The 21,297-nt window shown below is 47.3% G+C and overlaps 1 protein-coding gene across 2 annotated transcripts in view; it reads left to right on the top strand.

Moving 5' to 3' along the window:
* LOC146857534 (uncharacterized) overlaps nucleotides 1-21,297 on the top strand; it is a 364,382-nt gene that overhangs the window by 57,394 nt on the left and 285,691 nt on the right. The window lies entirely within an intron of this gene.

Genomic DNA, 21,297 nt, shown 5'->3' with positions numbered 1-21,297 from the left:
TCCATTTTTCTTTTACAAGGCAATCATAAACAAATAATAATTCAAGTTAACACTCAAGCATTCTAAGTGTTGCTTTATTGATTTGCCTTTCAAGTCAACGGCGTTTCGACCCTGTTCCAATTTAAGGGTCTCGTCAGGACAGTCTAATAAGGGACACCTAAAGAAGGGGATAAGGAAAATATTTGTCAAAAAGGGGAAATCTATGGTCTCAAAAGGAAAGTGTGTTGAGGAATTATTAATGTTGAGCCTATCTACCTTATCGTCCGGGGCAGGTCTAGCGTTTAAGTGTACGGTGACACCGTGCTCAAGGTGAAAATTAAATACTCACAGGTACCCGGCCGGGTGCTGCGTGAGAACGAGAAACACCATTATTGTCACAACCATTATTCAATAGTTACTATCATGGAGATACGCAAGTTTCTTACTTACCCCTGTGAGGAAGAACTCACAAGGAGGCAGTATGTCAGCTCTTGAATTAGCTCGATGCGAGAGTTTAATAATATACCACACCCACGGAGGCTCCAAACTGCTAAATAGCTGTCGTTACGTTTTCAAAAGTCCAGTCAACTATACCAAAAGAAATAATAAGAGGAAGGTGGTAAAAATGACTCACGGAATAGAATTAACCTATCATTTATAAGGGTAACATATACTAAAGACAAAAACGCTGCTCCTACCTTTTTTCCTTGCTTCCGGGTTTACGAATGTCCAGAAAGTTGCTACAGCAGGCGAACAAGGTCCTGTCTGCTTGGTACGATCACAGCGATTGGTGGGGTTACGGAGATACTTAACCACGATTCGCTGATGGACAGCCAATCAGTGGTTTCCAACCTTAATGTGCCGGTAAAGGAGGCGCGTAACGTTGCCTAGTAACCTGCAACTACTCTCGAACTAAAAAACGTGATTGTAAGGGTAATCAATAAAGTTATTCAGTGTTTAGAATCATTTAGTAGAAGCAGTAATACGTCCTACAACGCTAGGTGGTCAGTTGTATTATGTCAATAGACTAGCGGGGCTTGGAGCAAAAATGAGCACAATTCCATGACCAATAGATACAGGAAATACAGAGATTGACAATATCAGGTTTCTCGCTCGTTCACCGGTTAGGACACATATCAGTGTCAATTCCCTCGTTTTATGGACAATATATAGTGAGCACCTACAAATGTCTTCGAGGTCCAAAGTCAACATTAAAAATTAAAAAATTTTTTTTTGTTACTAACCATTTTAGAAAAATATTGAAAATGCATGACATATACTATAAGAAGGCCTAATTTACATTTCTTATTACAGAAAATATGTGCCTCCAACAGTTGTTGATTCTTCATTGGAAAACGTTATATTACTGTACATTTATACAAAATATTCGCTTTATTCATATCTATGGACCCATATGACAATAGATCTCTATTCCTCCAGGGTATATACAACCTATTGGCACACATATACTATTTGAACCAATAATATGGAAACACGAACGATCATCTTTCAAAATTTAATTGAACCTGTACTGAAAAAGGTGTGTTGAAAGAACAACACTGATTAGGTGAGAGTGGTAATAAACCCACGCCATTCCTCAGCTGAATTCAATCCTTGTACTATGGAGTTAGTACGTTCAATCCAACGACACTCCAGTCGTTGCAATATCTGCGATATGTCTCCACCTCTTTTTGGAGCGATCACTTTATCTATTACTTGCCAGCGGATGTCATTTGCAGTGTGGCCTTTCTCTTTAAAGTGATTGACAAGTGGGGCATTAAGAACAGAATTCCTAATTCTACTCCGATGTTGCCCTATGCGTGCTTTAACAATCTGTTGGGTTTGTCCAATATATGGTAGCCCACAGGGACACAGTATACAATATACCACATTTTTTGTATTGCAGTTGGCAAAAAAATCTAGTTGTTGATCCACTTTTCCATGAGTGAATTTTTTGGTATTTGCTGTAAATTCACATGCGACACAGTTGCCACACTTAAAGTGACCTTTCACATCTGGTAGGCCCCAGGTCGATTCCAATGACCTCGTATTATGGCATGGACTCTCCATTGATGATCTTACAAGATGATCCTTAATATATTTGCCTCTTTTAAAGGCAAACATCGGTGTGTCAATGCTGGAGTCTATGTTTTGAATAATGTGCCAATTTTTTGTGACCAATTTACGAATCGCATTCGTATGTATACCAAACGTGGTGACACAGATTAGTTTGTCTACCTTAGTCTTCACTTTAGGGATGAGTAGTGTCTCTCTGGGGCAAAACCAGGCTCTTTTCAAAGAGTTCTTCACTAATTTTTTGGGATAACCCCTGGATAACAACTTGTCTCGCAGGATATATGCCTCCCTCATATAGTCATCTTTTTTGGTACAATTGCGACGTATTCGCAAGAATTGTCCATGAGGCAATCCATCTCTGAGGGCACGAGAATGATGACTGTTATAAGCGAGTAACGTATTCCGCTCAGTTGGTTTCCTGTGCAATGAAGTATAGAGTTTCCCATCATCATGTGAGATGTTGAGATCTAAGAAAGCAATGCATGAATCATGTATGGTGGATGTGAACTTCAAGTGTGGTTGGACTGAATTTAAATAAGAAACAAAATTGTTAAACTCAGGAATAGTGTCAGACCAAATCAAAAAAATGTCGTCGATATATCTTTTCCAACAGGTGATTTTTGAGTGGTATATGTTTTCATCATTGAGGACAAATTTATGCTCTAGGTTATCCATAAAGATATTTGCCAGATTCGGCGCAAAAATTGCACCCATACTGGTCCCGGAGCATTGTTGATAATATTTGCCCTCTGACATGAAATAGTTGTGTGTCAATGCAATCTGTAGGAGTGTAATAATGAAAGAAGTAGGGACCTGGTGAGGTTTTGGTCTGGTCTCAAGTAAATTATGGATCACCTGTATACATTCCTGCTGTGGTATATTTGTATATAGTGAGGTGATATCAAGGGTCGCTAGTCGATCTTTGGTGATGTCATATGGTTGATCTTCTAATAGATTGATCATGTGCATCGAGTCTCTTACAAAGGTTTCCTGAAGAGGAACATAGTCTCTGATAAAAAAGTCTATGAATTGACCAATTGGTTCGAGAACTGAACCACATCCTGATAGTATAGGACGGCCTGGAGGATGAGTAATGCTCTTATGTATTTTCGGGAGGGTGTACAGAACAGGGGTTCTAGGACAATCGATGTTAAGGTATTCAAATTCTTTCTTACTTAAAAAACCTTCTTCAAGGCCCTCTGTCGTTAGTCTTAATATCTCTTTCTTAATATCCGCAAGGGGATTCATATCCAATACTTTATAGTGTTTTTCTTCTCCTATCTGTTTCCTGATTTCGATGTCATAGTCGTCCCTGTTCTGTACAACAATCCCGCCGCCTTTATCAGCAGGTTTCAATACGATGGAGTTGTCATTTTTCAGTGCCAATAAGGCTTTACGCTCATCCAGGCTGATGTTATATGAAATAAATTTTGTACTCTCTTTCATTTTGTCGATCCCTGTTAGAATTACTTTTTCGAAAGTCAACAACTCAGGTGGCATCAACCCATTACTAGGATAAAAGGTTGATGGTGGTTTGAGGCTTGTGCTAGAATACTTCATGGGGATATCCTTCCCTGCAAAAAATAATTTTAAACGAATCTTTCTGAAGAACTGGTAGAACTCTGTTTTTAAATTGAAAAAGTTGGTGCGTTCTGTGATTACAAAAGAAAGACCTTTACTTAATAGTGAGATTTCTGAGGAAGATAGGAGGTGGTGAGACAAGTTAAAAATGGGTATATTCTCTGCCCCTGCATCCACTAATAGGGTTGAGGTCCCCATTGATAGTGTTTGTTGCGGGTCTGACGTTCCCCTGCATATTGATGCCATGTTCTCCCTCTTCCTCTCCTCTTGTTGCCTCGATCTAAAAAAGGCTGACCAGGGTGATCATCAATACGACTAGGGCCAGGTTGTACGTCAGAATCACTAGATCCTCCAGAGGATTCCGAGAAGTTAATTGGTTGGTTCCTTCTAAACCTACCCCAAGTGTTCTGCCTATTAAGCGTACCAGTCGTATTGTAATATTCCTCTTTCAAATATGGATAAATCCTTTCTTTTGAAAAGCTTTTAATGTCTTTAGACACTTTGTCAGCTTTTTTCTTTAATTCGAAAGAGTTGAATTCGTCTATTGATTTATTGATCTTATCCAGAATATTTTTAGTCTCTTCCAGATTATCACCCAATAGTTCCTTCTCCAATTCCTCAATTTCCTTTAACTCGGTCTTAGCGTGATCAAGTGCCGTTTCCACCCCTAACACCATCCAATGGCGGGAGCAGGTTGTGGAAATTCCACTGAAACCACCTTTAAATTTTGGATCGTCACGAAAAATGCCAGGAATATTTCTAACTACCAATCCTTGGGGAATTATACCTGCCTTCAAGTATTCAGTCAGCATACGTGCGTGTAATTCTGTTCTTACATGCTTTTTCTTAGCTTTTTCTATTTTTTCACATAAAACTTGGCGGGGACTAACTCCATAGTACAAGGATTGAATTCAGCTGAGGAATGGCGTGGGTTTATTACCACTCTCACCTAATCAGTGTTGTTCTTTCAACACACCTTTTTCAGTACAGGTTCAATTACATTTTGAAAGATGATCGTTCGTGTTTCCATATTATTGGTTCAAATAGTATATGTGTGCCAATAGGTTGTATATACCCTGGAGGAATAGAGATCTATTGTCATATGGGTCCATAGATATGAATAAAGCGAATATTTTGTATAAATGTACAGTAATATAACGTTTTCCAATGAAGAATCAACAACTGTTGGAGGCACATATTTTCTGTAATAAGAAATGTAAATTAGGCCTTCTTATAGTATATGTCATGCATTTTCAATATTTTTCTAAAATGGTTAGTAACAAAATTTTTTTTTTTAATTTTTAATGTTGACTTTGGACCTCGAAGACATTTGTAGGTGCTCACTATATATTGTCCATAAAACGAGGGAATTGACACTGATATGTGTCCTAACCGGTGAACGAGCGAGAAACCTGATATTGTCAATCTCTGTATTTCCTGTATCTATTGGTCATGGAATTGTGCTCATTTTTGCTCCAAGCCCCACTAGTCTATTGACATAATACAACTGACCACCTAGCGTTGTAGGACGTATTACTGCTTCTACTAAATGATTCTAAACACTGAATAACTTTATTGATTACCCTTACAATCACGTTGTTTAGTTCGAGAGTAGTTGCAGGTTACTAGGCAACGTTACGCGCCTCCTTTACCGGCACATTAAGGTTGGAAACCTCTGATTGGCTGTCCATCAGCGAATCGTGGTTAAGTATCTCCGTAACCCCACCAATCGCTGTGATCGTACCAAGCAGACAGGACCTTGTTCGCCTGCTGTAGCAACTTTCGGGACATTCGTAAACCCGGAAGCAAGGAAAAAAGGTAGGAGCAGCGTTTTTGTCTTTAGTATATGTTACCCTTATAAATGATAGGTTAATTCTATTCCGTGAGTCATTTTTACCACCTTCCTCTTATTATTTCTTTTGGTATAGTTGACTGGACTTTTGAAAACGTAACGACAGCTATTTAGCAGTTTGGAGCCTCCGTGGGTGTGGTATATTATTAAACTCTCGCATCGAGCTAATTCAAGAGCTGACATACTGCCTCCTTGTGAGTTCTTCCTCACAGGGGTAAGTAAGAAACTTGCGTATCTCCATGATAGTAACTATTGAATAATGGTTGTGACAATAATGGTGTTTCTCGTTCTCACGCAGCACCCGGCCGGGTACCTGTGAGTATTTAATTTTCACCTTGAGCACGGTGTCACCGTACACTTAAACGCTAGACCTGCCCCGCACGATAAGGTAGATAGGCTCAACATTAATAATTCCTCAACACACTTTCCTTTTGAGACCATAGATTTCCCCTTTTTGACAAATATTTTCCTTATCCCCTTCTTTAGGTGTCCCCTTATTAGACTGTCCTGACGAGACCCTTTAAATTGGAACAGGGTCGAAACGCCGTTGACTTGAAAGGCAAATCAATAAAGCAACACTTAGAATGCTTGAGTGTTAACTTGAATTATTATTTGTTTATGATTGCCTTGTAAAAGAAAAATGGAAACCTTTTTTGTATGTTGCACTTTATGTTAACTGTTTGTTTAGGTTTATTTTTTTCATTGGGACACTATTTTGTAAATTGTATGAATAATGTCAATTTGTATTCTGTATTTATGTCCACTTTCTATGAAAATATTCTTGTAATATAAAAGAAAAATATTCTTTACAATAAGACCTACTGTGTATGGTTTTGCCTTTTCTTCTGACATCTCGTTTAAACCCCTTCCTTTTTTTGATCATTATTATAGACTATATACTGTATTGATAAATATTAATCCACACGAGCTATTGTTTCCTCACAACATATATTACCCAGGCTCCTTGTGGGTAGGGTCTCCTTGTTTCTCATTTAATTTTTTAAAGCCTTTAGATTTGGGCACAGTATGACAGAACTGGACATATTCCAGAACTAGCCCTATCGCGGTCGATGTGAGCTTCAGAACTGAACACAGTACTCGAGAGAGGTCTCTGGAGCTGGGCGAAACATGCGTAGGAGGATAAAGTACCACGGGGGACTTCAGACCTGTGTGGAGTAAAGCAGAAGGGGTCTTACCAATGACTAGTTTAGTGATAACACAACATTAATTTTCTGCTAGCTGTATTCCCCCCCACGCTCTTCATTCCTCATGCTTCCCCTCTGTCTATTTTCATGAGCATTTTAAGGCCAGTGCATATGAGCATTTGTAGGTGATCGTGGCCAATGATAGTTTGAATTGATGCCTTGCCATTCTTAAAATAGTGCTTTGTTCTAATGTCTCATGAAACCAGTCCTCAGTACAGGAGGAATCCTGCACCAGAAGACACAAAGACGTGTGCAAGCATCTGCAGCCCACCTTAAGAGCACCTTGGCCCTGGGAAATTTCTTGTTACTTCGCCAGCTCCATGGATTTTCCCCTCCTCCTGATAAATGAAGGATATTCACAGCACAGAAGTCATGTAGTAGCTTGAAAATTTAAGGATATTCAATGCGAGTAATCTTAGCTTGCTTAAGGCCCAAAATCCCTGCCTTAAAATTGGATGGGCAGATTTCAAAGTTCTAATGTAGCAGAATGGCTTGGTGAGTTGAGCATGGTCTTTGGACCACAGCGCAAACGATGCAACCTGACGGCCAAACCCCTGCCCTTCTTCAGGAGAAATGACCACCTGCAATAGTCTACAGCCTCTAACCAACCCTCAAAACAAATACTTTCCATGTTTCGGTGCATTGGTCACTCCCAGAGATGTGACTTGTGTCTGTGACGGTTCATCTGACAAATAGGTCACCATATCAATCCCACTTCTCCCGGCAGCATGTCCTAAGTACAGGGGGGTCTCCAATAAAAAGGAACAAGCATTGGCATACCCAATAGGTCGCGCCTTGGGGACCTTATAAGTGTTTAGCCATGCAACGGTTGATGTTGTTGCACCAAGGATATTGTGCTGCATAACTAAATACTTCTAAGGTCCCAAAAGCGAGACCTATTGGCTATGCCAATGCTTGTTTTTAATTGACAGTGAGAGTTGATTCTTTCACTTGATACACTCACAGGTGACAAGCAGCACCTCCACAAATCCACCTTGCATTATGCTATATTTTAGATTACATTACATTTCAGAGTGGAAGGTGTCAAGCTTTGGAATTTTGGAAGGGTTTCCATTGTTTGAGGTAATGCTGATAAAGTAAGGCCATGTGATGATGAAGAAGGAGGGGAGGAGAGCAGTGTGTTATTAGGATCTAATTTCCCAGTTTTGAGTTACTCGATTATGACTGGGAGAAAGTTTACTCAAACCAAATAGTCAAGAATTTTGATACGTTATGTGACCAGGATAATGTGGAAGCTAATAGTGTCAGAAGGTGCACAAGTAATATATATATATATTCTACAATTGTAGCTCCACAGGAATCCGTATTCACGAAGAATGGAAGCCACGCAAATCCAAAGTAAGGCACAGTTGTTTTATTTTAATATATATATATATATATATATATATATATATATATATATATATATATATGTGTAATAAGTCTCGCCAGACCAGCGCATGCGCTGGGTCAGGCGAGACCTAAAAACTAGATGGTTTTGTGTTATGGTCTGGAGCATTATTTGTAGTGATGTGGTACATAAAATTGATGATGGATTTGTGTTGAGCAGGAGAAGCTTTTGTGTTTAGGTTGTAATAGTGTTTCTATGGTTTTTTATGCCGGGAGATGTGTGGTGGTGAGGTGAGAGATGTGGAATGATGTGTAGATGTGTAGCATGGTTGATGTGATCTATGAAGTTGTGAGGATGTCATTGAGAATGTGTGTGGGAGTTTGAAGGCAGCAGTTGGAGCAGATGGTTGTGAAGCTGCAACAGCATTTTTACTCTGGTTGTACTTATTGAAAACTGGCAAGATTAAAGTTTGAACCATACCAACTGGATGAGAAGCGTGGCCCTTTCAACAAAGTGCTATGGGGGCAAAGCATGCCTATGTGCAGAGTACTTAGTGGTACCAGTGCAGACTTGAGACTAAATTAGGGGTAGGCTAATAGGTGAAGAGCTAAATTCCTGCAGTTTCACCATAGGTTTGCTAAGAAAGAACAGTCATTGGCAAAGTCAATATGACTGGCTTTAAAGTGCCAGGGTATGTAAACAGGTATTCACAATGCTGTTTACAGATGTTGGGAGCATAAATGCTGTTTATTACAATAATTACTACCCTATTGGCTCTCAGTGCTGGAAAAAAGTAGCACAAATATTGCTTTCTCTCTAGAGTGCCCATTGGAGGAAAGGATTGTAAGTATCACACAGTATGATGTGTGGGTGAACTTCTTAGATGTCAAATAGTCTCTCATGCATTCCAGTGGATACACTTAATCAACTGTGGCATGTCACACCAAATATCCGACAGCTTCAGGTGAGAGAATGATGCCCCTCGGCCTCACCTCATCTTGGAGCCAAAGCCAGTTTATGTACATTTTAAAGAATTGTTAGCAATACTTCGTTCGGCGCGGTCTAGCCAGTCCTAAAAATGTACATATCGTAGATTAACTATTTACAAACTCCGCCGCTAAAACCAGCCATTTTGCTGGGTGATCAGTGTATTTCCAGATCTCTGCAAATCACCCGCCCCCTGGCACTAGACGATTCTTTTCAGAACGATAAACACAGACTTCGTATCAGTTCCCAGATAGCTTGTAACAGCAGAAAATGTCGGCTGGAGCATAACGCTCCTTTCTGAGCACCGAGCCAGATTCCATATTTATTTGCGCGATATTTCAATTAACAATGAAAATATACAATAGATTAATTTGTCAAAGCCTAGCATATACGTTTTTATAGCACTAAATATCTCATATAAGCCGGCCATCAGGAGGCCTGACCCCACTGGGGTATTTTGGGCCATTTGGCGCAGCCCAGAGCCCAATTGGGCTGCAGTTGGGCTGGCCCTATGGGACCGGCCACATTTTCGGTGGGTGACACGACAGCCAGCCTTATAGGGACAGGACAGAAAGATTTTGTAGCAGAGTGCGTAGTTTTTGGTGGGTAGTATAGGCGGGTGCTGGGTCCAAGTGGTTGTCAGGCATTGTCTTACCAGCAGGGCTCCTGTGGATGTGCGACGGCGGTCGGTGATGGTGGCTCCGGGAGATGACCCCAGGGTGGCGGAGGCCATGCGCCTGCTCGCGGAAGCAGGCCTCATGGATATGCTGTGTCCTGCGGTGGAGGTGAGGCCTTCACGGCAGGCGGGGTCGCGGTGGCGGTGTTAGCATGCTCGCCGGCACGGACCCGAAAACCCTGGGATACTACTGCTGGGGGCGGAAGTGCAGGGAGGGGGTGGCGTGCGGCATCCCAGCCCACCCTTGAGTTTGTGCCTGGGGTGGGAGGGGCCCCATGCCCCCATCGGGATGGAAGCGTGCCCAGAAGCAGTCAGGAGGGAGGGCATTAACCATTGATATGGCGGATGGCTGCCAGGCGGGCAGGGAGGTGGGGACCGGCATGGGGCAGCCAGGTGAGGGGGGGGAACAGGAAGGGCCTGTGGGGCCCACCGGGCCCTGTATCAGGTGGGGGGAGACCGGGGAGGGCGTTGGGGGGGGGCGGGAGGGGGGGAGAGCACTGCCAGGCCCTCATCAATGTCGGTGCGCGGAGATGGGAACTGAGGGAGGGGCGGGCAGGCCCCAGCATATGGCCTGAACAGGAGGCGACCCGGTGGGGACCTATGTTTTCCCTGGAGCTGGGAGGGTGGTTGGAGAGGGCCCCGGAGTGGCTCAGGCATCATTGGTCAGGGAGCAGGGATTGGGCAGGGGGGGGGGGGTTCCCGGCAGCGGGGGGTGAGGGTGGTTGTGGTGGAGGCGGGAGTGGGATACCCAGCACAGGAGGGAGGGTTGGGGGTGGGTCGCACGGGGAGGAGGCTCGTAGACCTGTTAGAGTGGAGTAATTGGGAGGAGGAGGGGAGCAGGGGGCATCGAAGGGGGGCTCCGGGTTGGCCACAGGGGCTACTCACGCCAAGAGAGGGCACAGAGGGGCACCCCAGCACCATTCCACAGGGTTCTCCGGGTGGCTGGTGGGGGAAGGAAATTGGCAGTGGGGTCCAGAGGCGGCAGGGACAGAGGAGGGTACTAACCCCGGCTTGTCGGACTTCGCCTTTCCTTTCCAGGGGCAGCAGGTGGGATACTCGGGTGAGTTGCATGCGGCTCCGCCCCACCGAGAGAATGGGCAGGCAGTGCCCCATGCGGGCAGCCGGACCCCTGCGTGGTATGTACAGGAAGTGGTGCAATGTTGGACAGAAGAGCGGTCTTTGGTGTAACTACCCCGGCGGGACGATGCGGCCTCAGGGAAAAGGGCACCGGTGTCGGGACCGCCCAGAAGGGACAAAGCGAGGAGACTGGCGTCGGACCAGCGGCATGCAGGGTTAGACGTTGGTGAATTGATATGCAATAAGAGGGAACAGGCACGTGTATGCAGGGAGGAGACAAGGGGGACGGCCAATTACTGTTGGATGACGGGCAGTTGCTGTTGGATGACGACGAGGTTAGCTTAGAGGACAGGGCGATTCTAGAGATGGAGGACGAAAGACAGGAGGGACGGGGTTGTTACTAATGATGTGCCTAGTTTGTTGCAGACAGGGCAAGGCGGCTTGCACACGGTTACTGATAGAGTGGTGGCACCTCCGGCACAACTGGTTAGGTGGCTGGATCTGGTCAGGATGCCAACCTTGACGCCAGGTAAGGCTAAAGCACGCACGCAGAGGAACAGCACAGCGCGGGGCGGTGTGGCAGTAGGTACAGAGGCATGGGCGGAAGTGGGGGCGCAGGCGCGGTATGGCGACAGAGTATCAGGGTGCGGACTGGTAGGGCGGCGGGATCCGCGGAGGACGCCAGCCTTAACGCCAGGCAAGGAACAGACAGGCACGCAGGAGGGTAACAAAAAGCAGGGCAAGGTGTCCGTGGGTACAGACGCATGGGTGAGGCGAGGGGGAGGTTCGCTTACTGAGAGGTGCATACGTCAAAGATACAGGGGTGGGCCCAGAATCCCACCAAGGGCGTGGGGAGGAGACCAAGAAGGGGGCCATGGCACCCGGACAAGGGAAGGGTCTGGCGGCAGGTCCAAGCACAGTCCCAGCTACAGAAGAAAAGGGGTTAGACGGGGTAACCACAGGAGGGGTGAAGGTGAAGAGAGTTCAACTGAAGAAGTTGCCTTACATGGGGATAACTAAGCCATTGGGGGCCCACATTACGTTGGCCATAAAAGAGAAAATTTGGAAGGGCGAATATGTGGACATGCTGAATCTTCTGCATAGGGAGCTTACGGCGAAGGAAGGGTCCAAAGAAGAGGAATTAGAGCTAGCCAGGAGACCACGGGTGGCTATGACCATCAAGAATTGGTCGGCAGCCTTCCTGATATTCGCCAGTGTATACTGCGAAAAGTTTCCAGACATATCCGTCGCATTGTTCATATACATGGACGTGATCAGAAGGGCACAAGTAACATACAGGGGGGGTACACGTGGTCCCATTATGATGAAGAGAACAGGGAACGGCTGGCTTGGGACACGGAGGCGAAGTGGGTGGAGACAGGTACAGACTTATTTCAGCAAACAATGGGAGTGGTAAAGTTTGGGAAAACGATGTACACGGCCAGCGGGCTTCCCCTGGATTCCCGCCCCTTTCAGAACCACCCCACCCGAGGGGGGGTGGGGTACACAGCAAGCGGCACCGGGAGTACACAGGGAGCATGCTGGGATTTTAATAAACAGCAAAACACACAAAATGATGGACGGAATGTTGCACATTGGCAAAACATTCACCCTCAGTCACAGATCTGGGTTTAATCCATCATTATTTTGCTCACCATTCCACCCAAGTTCAGACATGGCCATATGCAAATCAGTCTTGACCCTGTGCCTCATGGGAACAGTCCAGCCGGAACTGCCAAGTCATGTCTTCCCTGGACGGGAATCAAGCATCCTAGGACCGGTTTCGGGGTTTCACCCCTCTTCAGCCAGGATAGCTTGACTCCAGTGGCGTAGTGAGCACGGGACCCACGTCTGGGGATACCCTTCCCACATAGGGCGAACAGCAAAACACACAAGATGATGAACGGAATGTTACACATTGGCAATACATTCACCCCCAGTCACAGATCTGGTTTTAATCCATCGTTATTTTGCTCACCACGTCACCCCAGTTCAGACATGGCCATATGCAAATCAGTCTTGACCCTGTGCCTCATGGGAACAGTCCAGCCCGAACTGCCAAGTCATGTCTTCCCTGGACCGGAATCAAGCATCCTAGGACCGGTTCAAACTGGAATGGCATGGTGAGCAACAAAACGATGGATTTAGGCCCAGATCTCTATACTGGGGTGAATGTATGACATTGTTCTGCATTCTGTCCATCAACTGTTGTTTTTAGGTCTCGCCTTGCTATCGCGTAAGTGATCACAAAGCGAGACTATTGTAACAGGGCATTTCAAAGTGCTCCCAAAAAGCGGATTGCATTGCTAGCACGCGCACAATCACGCACTTGGTGCCGCCATGCACTCCGCTTTTTGGGAGCACTTCAAAGGGTTCGCTCCCCCGCCTGGAATGCGCTCCCCCGCCCCCAATCGCGCGCGCGCCACGCTCCGCCGGGCTTGTTTTAAGTAACTTCACACTATTATTCAGCGTGGCGCCCATTTCCTAAGCGCCGTGCTTTCAACTTTAAAGCTCCATCTCCCCGTAGGCTGCACTCCCTCCCACCACCAAACACAGGCTGCCTATGGAACTCTCCTCCCACCCCTGCTGCCAGGTTAAGGAGTTCATCGGTCGCCCGGTGTAGACTCTTCCGCTATGTTTTGCTTGCAGCTTGGACGCTTTGCATTTCTCCGTAGGGTGCCCTCCCACCACTTCGCACCTCCCTCCCACCTCCCCCTCTCAGCCGGGCTCAGCCTCTCCCGGGATCACCTCTTGCTGCAAGAGCCATGGTGATCAGCTGCTGAGCTGATACTATCTGCAGGACGTCTTGTTTTTGGGATGCGTTTGTGTCTATTTCTTTCCAACAAACTCCGGCTTGTTGACAGGAAGTTGAATGACTCGAGTTAACGAAAGAAACAAAATAAATGCTTCCTTCACAAAAGAGGAGATCTGCGTTGTCTAATTGCGAGGTATTTTTTTTTTCAGCTGTGCTCCACATCAGTGTCAGACCGGAAAAAAATGTTTACCAGTAAATCCGTTTTTTTGCTTCCTCGTTTTTTTCGTCGTGGGTGCCTTGCTCCTCTAGCAGGCACCGTGACAAATGTCAACCAATGTTGGCACACAACTATCAATCGCATTGGTGCATGCCACTATATCGCTGTCGAAATATCGAGTTACAAAAACACTGCCTCCACAATGTTGGCTACCACTATATCGGCAACTTGCGTGTACATACTAAGTATAGATTTAAAATTCAAAATTCAAAATTCAAAAACTTCACGTCTACTTACTTTGGCGATATAGTAGTGGTGGGTACTGTAAATGCGGTATTTGTGATGCAATAAAGACGCCTTGCTACTCACTGCACTGTTTCATGACACTGGTTATAACCACAGCGTCTGGAAAACGTAAAAAGTTGGCAAAGGAAATGCCACAGGACCTCAAATTCTGGCAACTATATAGGGACAAATTCTGAAACTTTACAAATAGAAAGCGAGACTTACACAAAGACGGAGGAAGATTGAGGGCGCCAGACTTTAATAACCTTAATGCGAGCCTCCATTTTGCATCCATTGCCATCTTCGTATTTAACAATCCTCTCAGAAATTAAATGTTTGACTTAAAGAGACTACATTCATGTGAGGGAATTGGGTGTACTATGTGGTGCTATTCCATCTCCCACAACACACGTCATCGGCACAATTTGGATTCCGCGAGCATGCACTAGCACAGCACAGTGCCCTTCTTTAGTACCTGCCATCGGTAAGAATGGGCCTTCCGAACACTCTAGAAGCATTAATCTGGAAGGAGATTCAGGCTAACAGTCAAACAAATTCTGGGCAAAGGCAAGTGAGGCTTTAGAAGAACTGGCCTCGCAACATCTGTGGGAAACACACTTAACGCATCACACTTCTAAACTCTCAGTAAACAAACAAAGAAGGCTATTATCCTGGGCACAAGATAAGGAACGCTTTCACAAGCGCAGACACTCGTGGCTATGCATCAACACATACAAATCGCCGACACAGAGGTATCTCTTCAAAAGAGAGGGAGAGGCGTGGTGCAGTGGTCAGAGTGGTGGACTCCGGACGGCAGAGCCTGTGTTTCGATCCCGGCGCCAGCGGCCTCACTTCCTGCATCCCCTCTTACAACAATTAACTTTCGTTATAACTCACACCCCATATGCTCGTTCCCTCCCACCCTTCCTTTGATGTCCGCTTTTCTTGTTGTTTACAAACCACACCACACTGCTGCACGCCACACACTGCTGCACGCCGCACACTACCGCACGCCGCACACTGCTGCATTACACACTGCTGCACGCCGCGCACTGCTGCACGCCTCACACTGCTGCACGCCTCACACTGCTGCACGCCTCACATTGCTGCACGCCACACTGCTGCACGCTGCACGCCACACACTGCTGCATGCCACACACTGCTGCACGCCACACACTGCTGCACGCCTCACACTGCTGCACGCCGCACACTGCTGCACGCCGCACACTGCTGCACGCCTCACACTGCTACACGAAACACTGCTGCATGCCTCACACTACTGCATGCCTCACACTGCTGCATGCCTCACACTGCTGCACGACGCACGCTGCTGCACGCCGCACACTGCTGCACGCCACACACTGCTGCATGCCTCACACTGCTGCATAACGCACACTGCTGCACGCTGCACACTACCGCACGCCACACACTGCTGCACACACTGCTGCATTACACACTGCTGCACGCCTCACACTGCTGCACGCCTCACACTGCTGCACGCAGCACACTGCTGCACGCAGCACACTGCTGCACGTCGCACACTGCTGCACGTCGCTCACTGCTGCACGCCTCACACTGCTACATGAAACACTGCTGCACGCCTCACACTGCTGCACGCCTCACACTGCTGCACGCCACACTGTTGCACGCCACACACTGCTGCATGCCACACACTGCTGCACGCCACACACTGCTGCACGCCACACACTGCTGCACGCCACACACTGCTGCATGCCTCACACTGCTGCACGCCGCACACTGCTGCACGCCTCACACTGCTGCACGCCGCACGCTGCTGCACGCCACACACTGCTGCATGCCGCTGCATGGCACACACTGCTGCACGCCGCACACTGCTGCACGCCGCACACTGCTGCACGCCGCACACTGCTGCACAGCACACACTGCTGCACGCCGCACACTGCTGCACACTGCTGCATTACTCACTGCTCCATGCTCCACGCAGCTGCTGCACGCAGCACACTGCTGCACGCCGCACACTGCTGCACTCCACACACTGCTTTTATGCAAGTTTATGCTACTGACATTGTAAATGACAATGCCTTTTATTTGTTTTAAAACCAAAACATAAATAAAAGGCATTGTAATTTTACAATGCCAATAGCTCAAACTCTTATAAATGCGAGACCTATTGCATTGCAAATGCTTGTTACATTTGTCACCCCGAGTGGGCCGGGTATGCTCAGACGTGAGTCTTGTGCTCTCCATGCCACTGGAATTAAGCTATCCTGGCTGAAGAGGGGTGAAACCCCAAAACTGGTCCTAGGATGCTTGGTTCCAGTCCAGGGAGGACCTGGCTTGGCAGTTCGGGCTTGACTGTTCCCATGAGGCACAGGGTCAAGACTGATTTGCAAATGGCTGGGTTCAAACTGGAATGGCATGGTGAGCAAAAAAACGATGGATTTAGGCCCAGATCTCTGTACTGGGGTGAATGTATGACATTGTTCTGCATTCTGTCCATCAACTATTGTTTTTGCATTTGTCACCCCGAGTGGGACGGGTATGCTCAGACGTGAGTCCCGTGCTCTCCATGCCACTGGAATTAAGCTATCCTGGCTGAAGAGGGGTGAAACCCCGAAACCGGTCCTAGGATGCTTGGTTCCAATCCAGGGATGACCTGGCTTGGCAGTTCAGGCTGGACTGTTCCCATAAGGCACAGGGTCAAGACTGATTTACATATGGCTGGGTTCAAACTGGAATGGCATGGTGAGCAAAAAAACGATGGATTTAGGCCCAGATCTCTGTACTGGGGTGAATGTATGACATTGTTCCGCATTCTGTCCATCAACTGTTGTTTTGGGGATTTTAATAAAGGCACATGTGCCCGACAGTAGTGCAAGTTTCGGCACGAATGTTCAAAGTGCTCAGGCAGACACCCATTGGTGCAATGCTATGGAACATGGTTCAGCGGGCAGGGTCAGAAGCCCAACCAGGGCACACAGCATCTCGCGGGGGGGTAGGGGTGGCAGAGGAGCTCAAGGGGCTATGGGAAAAGGCTCATACACCCATTAGACAGGGTCCCTTGGAACAGTGGTTGGCGTCTTATCCACGGAAAGAAGACGCAGAACTTTTGAGACTCAGCTTTAAAGAGGGTTTTCGGCTAGGTTATGAAGGGCCTCGGGTTGCCAGGTGGGCGGAGTATTTCAAATCTGCGAAGACACATGGGGCGGTAGTGCGCACCAAATTGTTCAAAGAAATACTGGAAGGACGCATAATGGGCCCTCTCAAGGTTAGCCCAGTGAGAGACCTGATCATTTCCCCGATTGGGGTGGTGCCAAAGAAAAACCCAGGGCAATACAGGCTGATCCAACACCTCTCTTGGCCGGAGGGGGCGTCTGTAAATGACTTCATAGCGCCCGACTTGACGTCTGTGTCCTATTCTTCAGTGGACGTGGCACGAGAATTGGTTGCCGCGATAGGGCCAGGTGTCCTCATGGCGAAATGCGACATCAAGTTGGCGTTTCGCTTACCGTCAGTACACCCTGAGGATTACCAGTTGCTAGGCATACAGTTTGAGGGTTCCATTTTTGTGGACAAGGCGATGCCAATAGGATGTTCCATATCCTACGCATTATTTGAGCGCTTTAGTTCATTTTTGCAATGGGTTTTCTCGTGGCACACTGTTAAAGAGACGGTGACACACTACCTGGATGACTTCTTCTTGGTGGGCCAGCCTGGTTATGCGGACTGTCAGCAGCAGCTGTCAAGTTTTAAAGAGCTCATGGGTTACCTTGGAGTACCCCTGGCGCCAGAGAAGATGCACGGTCCCAGTACGGTGTTGTCATTTCTTGGCATCAAATTAGATTCAGGGGCAATGGAGGCACGCCTTCCGATGGACAAAAACCTGCGCATGTTGCTGCTGATCGATGGTTTACTGGCCAAAAAGAAAGTGACGGTCAGGGAGGTGCAGGTATTGCCTGGACATCGGAATTTTGCGTGTAAGGTTGTAAGGGCAGGAAGGACTTTCTGCAGGAGATTGGGGATGTCCCTAGCAGGTTTGACAATGCCGCATCATCACATGCGGCTGTCAGCAGGAACGAAGGAAGACTTGCGCATGTGGCGCACATTTCTGGCAGAATTTAACGGCATTCCAATGGCGCCGCCGGAGGAATGGGAGTGGGATGTCACAATCTATTCAGATGCCGCAGGGGCGGGAGGTTTTGGTCTCTACTGGCAAGGGAGGTGATGCTCAGAAGAGTGGACCCAGCATTGGAAGACTGGGGGGAGGAGCATTGTCTTTTTGGAAGTCTTTCCACTAGTGGTGGCAGTGACAGTATGGGCACGGGACTTGGCCCTCAAGAAGGTGATTTTCAAGGTCGACAACATGTCAGTGGTGCAGGTGGTGAACAGGCAGTCAGCGAGAGAGGCCCAGGTGCTGATGTTGTTAGGGGTTTTTGTGCTGAGCTGTTTGGAACACGATATCTTTTTTCAAGCCAAGCATGTGCCGGGCGTGGACAATGACATTGCGGACGCTTTGTCTTGTTCGCAGGGGCAGAGGTTCAATGGTCTAGTCACGGAGACGGACAGAGACAGGACACCGGTTCCAGCAGGAATGTGGTACGTAGGAGACAAAGGGTTTTCCAGCTGGTATTAGGGTCACTGGCCGCTTCCACATGGAGGGCATATGAACAGGCTTGGAAGGAATTTCTGGAGGACGGGGCACAGCGAAGATCGGAGCAATGGGCAAGGAGGAGGAGGTAGTGCAGTTTATACTGCCCATGATTGACAGGGGTTTATCGAAGGTCACTATAGCAGGCAAGTTGTCGGGCATAGCGTTCATGGGCAAACTGTGGTGGGGCTATACGCCTTCGGCGGGGGAACTGGGCAGTCGCCTCCTGGAAGGTTGGGCGCAGGAAAGGGGCGGTAGGCCTCGGGCGAGGAAGACTCTGTCCTTGGGGCGATTGACTGGCTTGATACGGGTTTTGCCACAGATATGTCGAAATGCAGAGGAGGTTGTGTTATTTTCCACCCTGATGTATTGGATGTATTTCAGGGCTTTTTGGGTCTCTGAATTGCTGTGTGGAAAGGGGGCACAAGGGGTGCAATGGAACGATGTGGAGCTTCGGGATGAAGGGGTAGCAGTGCGGCTTAAGCGATCCAAAACAGACCAGCGGGGAGTGGGGAAGTGGGTGGTCATGGGTACTGCCAGGCATACGCGGGTATGCCCAGTATTTTGGGGGAAGATAGTGTCCGAGGGTCTGGATTCAGGTGACATGGAAGTGTTCTCTAGGGAGGTAGGCGGCCGGGTGATGGCGGTGCAGCTGTTATGGGTCATGAGGCGAGCTCTTCTATTTTTGAGGGAAGCGCCGGGACAGTTTGGGACACATTCTTTTCGCATAAGGAGAGACGCAGCGAAGCTGAGATGGGGGGGGAAGGACGAGATTATGCGTTTGGGCCACTGGAAGTCAGACTGCTTCAAGACATACATTCAGCTGCGAGGCTTGGGGGAGGGGGAAGCGTAGTTCTGTGCATTTTCTTGTCTCATATATGTCTTTTCAGGTGCGGTGGCGGGCCTGCTGCGATGGAATTGTCCATATGGATTGTGGGACATCCGTTTATTAAATGGGCAGAGCGTTATGAGCGATCAAAAGGGAACGGGGTGAATTTGGGTCTGGATGACACGTTGTTTCGGTGTTCATGGCAAAAAAAGGGGGGCATGCGGTGGCACAGGTTGTTTCCCGCCTTAAACAGGATGGTGAGAGACAGTATTTGTCCTGACATTTTAATTATTCATTTGGGGGAAAATGGCCTGGTCTTGTGTAAAGGTTTGGCACTGCTGAAGCAAATGAAGAGGGATCTGCTTGAGATACGGCAGCAATGGTCAGGGTGCTATTTTATCTGGTCGGAATTCATACCTAGGAGGCATTGGAGGGGGGCGGAGCGGCCAGCAGAAATAGATAAGGCCAGGAGAAAGATTAGCCGGGACATGCACAGTTTTTGTGACAAGGAGGGTATTGGGAAGGTAGAGCATCCGGAGCTTAGGTATGCTGCGATGTATTTTTTCAGAGAGGATGGGGTACATTTGTCGCGTTTTGGTTTGGAGGTATATATCATAAAGATCAAGGAAGTTTTAGACAGAGCTTTGAACATTTGACGGCATCCAAATCTGCCTGGACCCTAGCTTGGGGGGGTCTGAAAAGTCTGAGTTGGAGAGTCTTTTCTGAGTGGCGTTTTTTCGTGCTAATAGTTGTTAGATTGTTTACAGTTTAAGTTTATTGGTTGGGAAAAGTCACTACAGGAGCAGGCTGGAAGGGGAAGTAGAAAACGAAAGTTTACTTAGATAGTTATCTTAGGAAGGGGTAAGAGGTTACAAGTTTAAGGGGTCAGCAGGGATGACCGAGTTGGGGGTTTATAAATGGTTGCAAAGGGGGAAACTTTAGGGGTGGGGGGTAAGGCAGGAAGAAAATATTTAGTGAGGTTTAGTTTTGTACGGCACAGGCCAAGGATATTTGTTGTAAGGTGCACCTGACTTCAATAAAGCGGCCTTTTTCACACTTAACTTGTTTGTGGTCTGTGCTGCCCCCCTATTTGGCCCACTAGGTCTTGGGGGGGGGGGGGCAACTATCGTGAGGCCTGACCCACGTAGTATTTTGGGCCATTTGGTGCAGCCCAGAGTCCAATTGGGCTGGTTGGGCTGCAGTTGGGCTGGCCCTATGGGACCGGCCATCTTAGGTCACCAGGCACCATTTTCGGTGGGTGCCACGACAGCCGGCCTTATAGGGACAGGACAGAAAGATTTTGTCCCGCCCCCCCCCGTCCCATTTTGGTTTCCTTCAGGTTTGGGAGGGGCCAGAGTAATAGGGTTTTTTCATTTTGTCTTCATTCTTTATCCTGGTTTGTTTTATTGGGGACAGGTGCACTGGGTGGGGGAATGATGTAAATATGGTTGTCGCTTGAAGCAGGTGCTGGTGTTGTTTCTAGGAAGAGCTTATATTTGGCGTTTTTTCGTGTTAATAGTTGTTAGATTGTTTACAGTTTAAGTTTATTGGTTGGGAAAAGTCACTACGGGAGCAGGCAGGAAGGGTAAGTAGAATACGAAAGTTTACTTAGATAGTTATCTTTGGAAGGGGTAAGAGGTTACAAGTTTAAGGGGTCAGCAGGGAAGACCGAGTTGGGGGTTTATAAATGGTTGCAAAGGGGAAAACTTTAGGGATGGGGGTTGGGGGCGTAAGGCAGGAAGAAAATATTTAGTGAGGTTTAGTTTTGTACGGCACAGGCCAAGGATATTTGGTGTA

This window comes from Triturus cristatus, chromosome 3_2, assembly GCF_964204655.1.
Source record: "Triturus cristatus chromosome 3_2, aTriCri1.1, whole genome shotgun sequence".
Classification (NCBI taxonomy): Eukaryota; Metazoa; Chordata; class Amphibia; order Caudata; family Salamandridae; genus Triturus; species Triturus cristatus.
The sequence above is the reverse complement of the archived record's forward strand: the minus strand, read 5'-3'. Positions and strand labels throughout refer to the sequence as shown.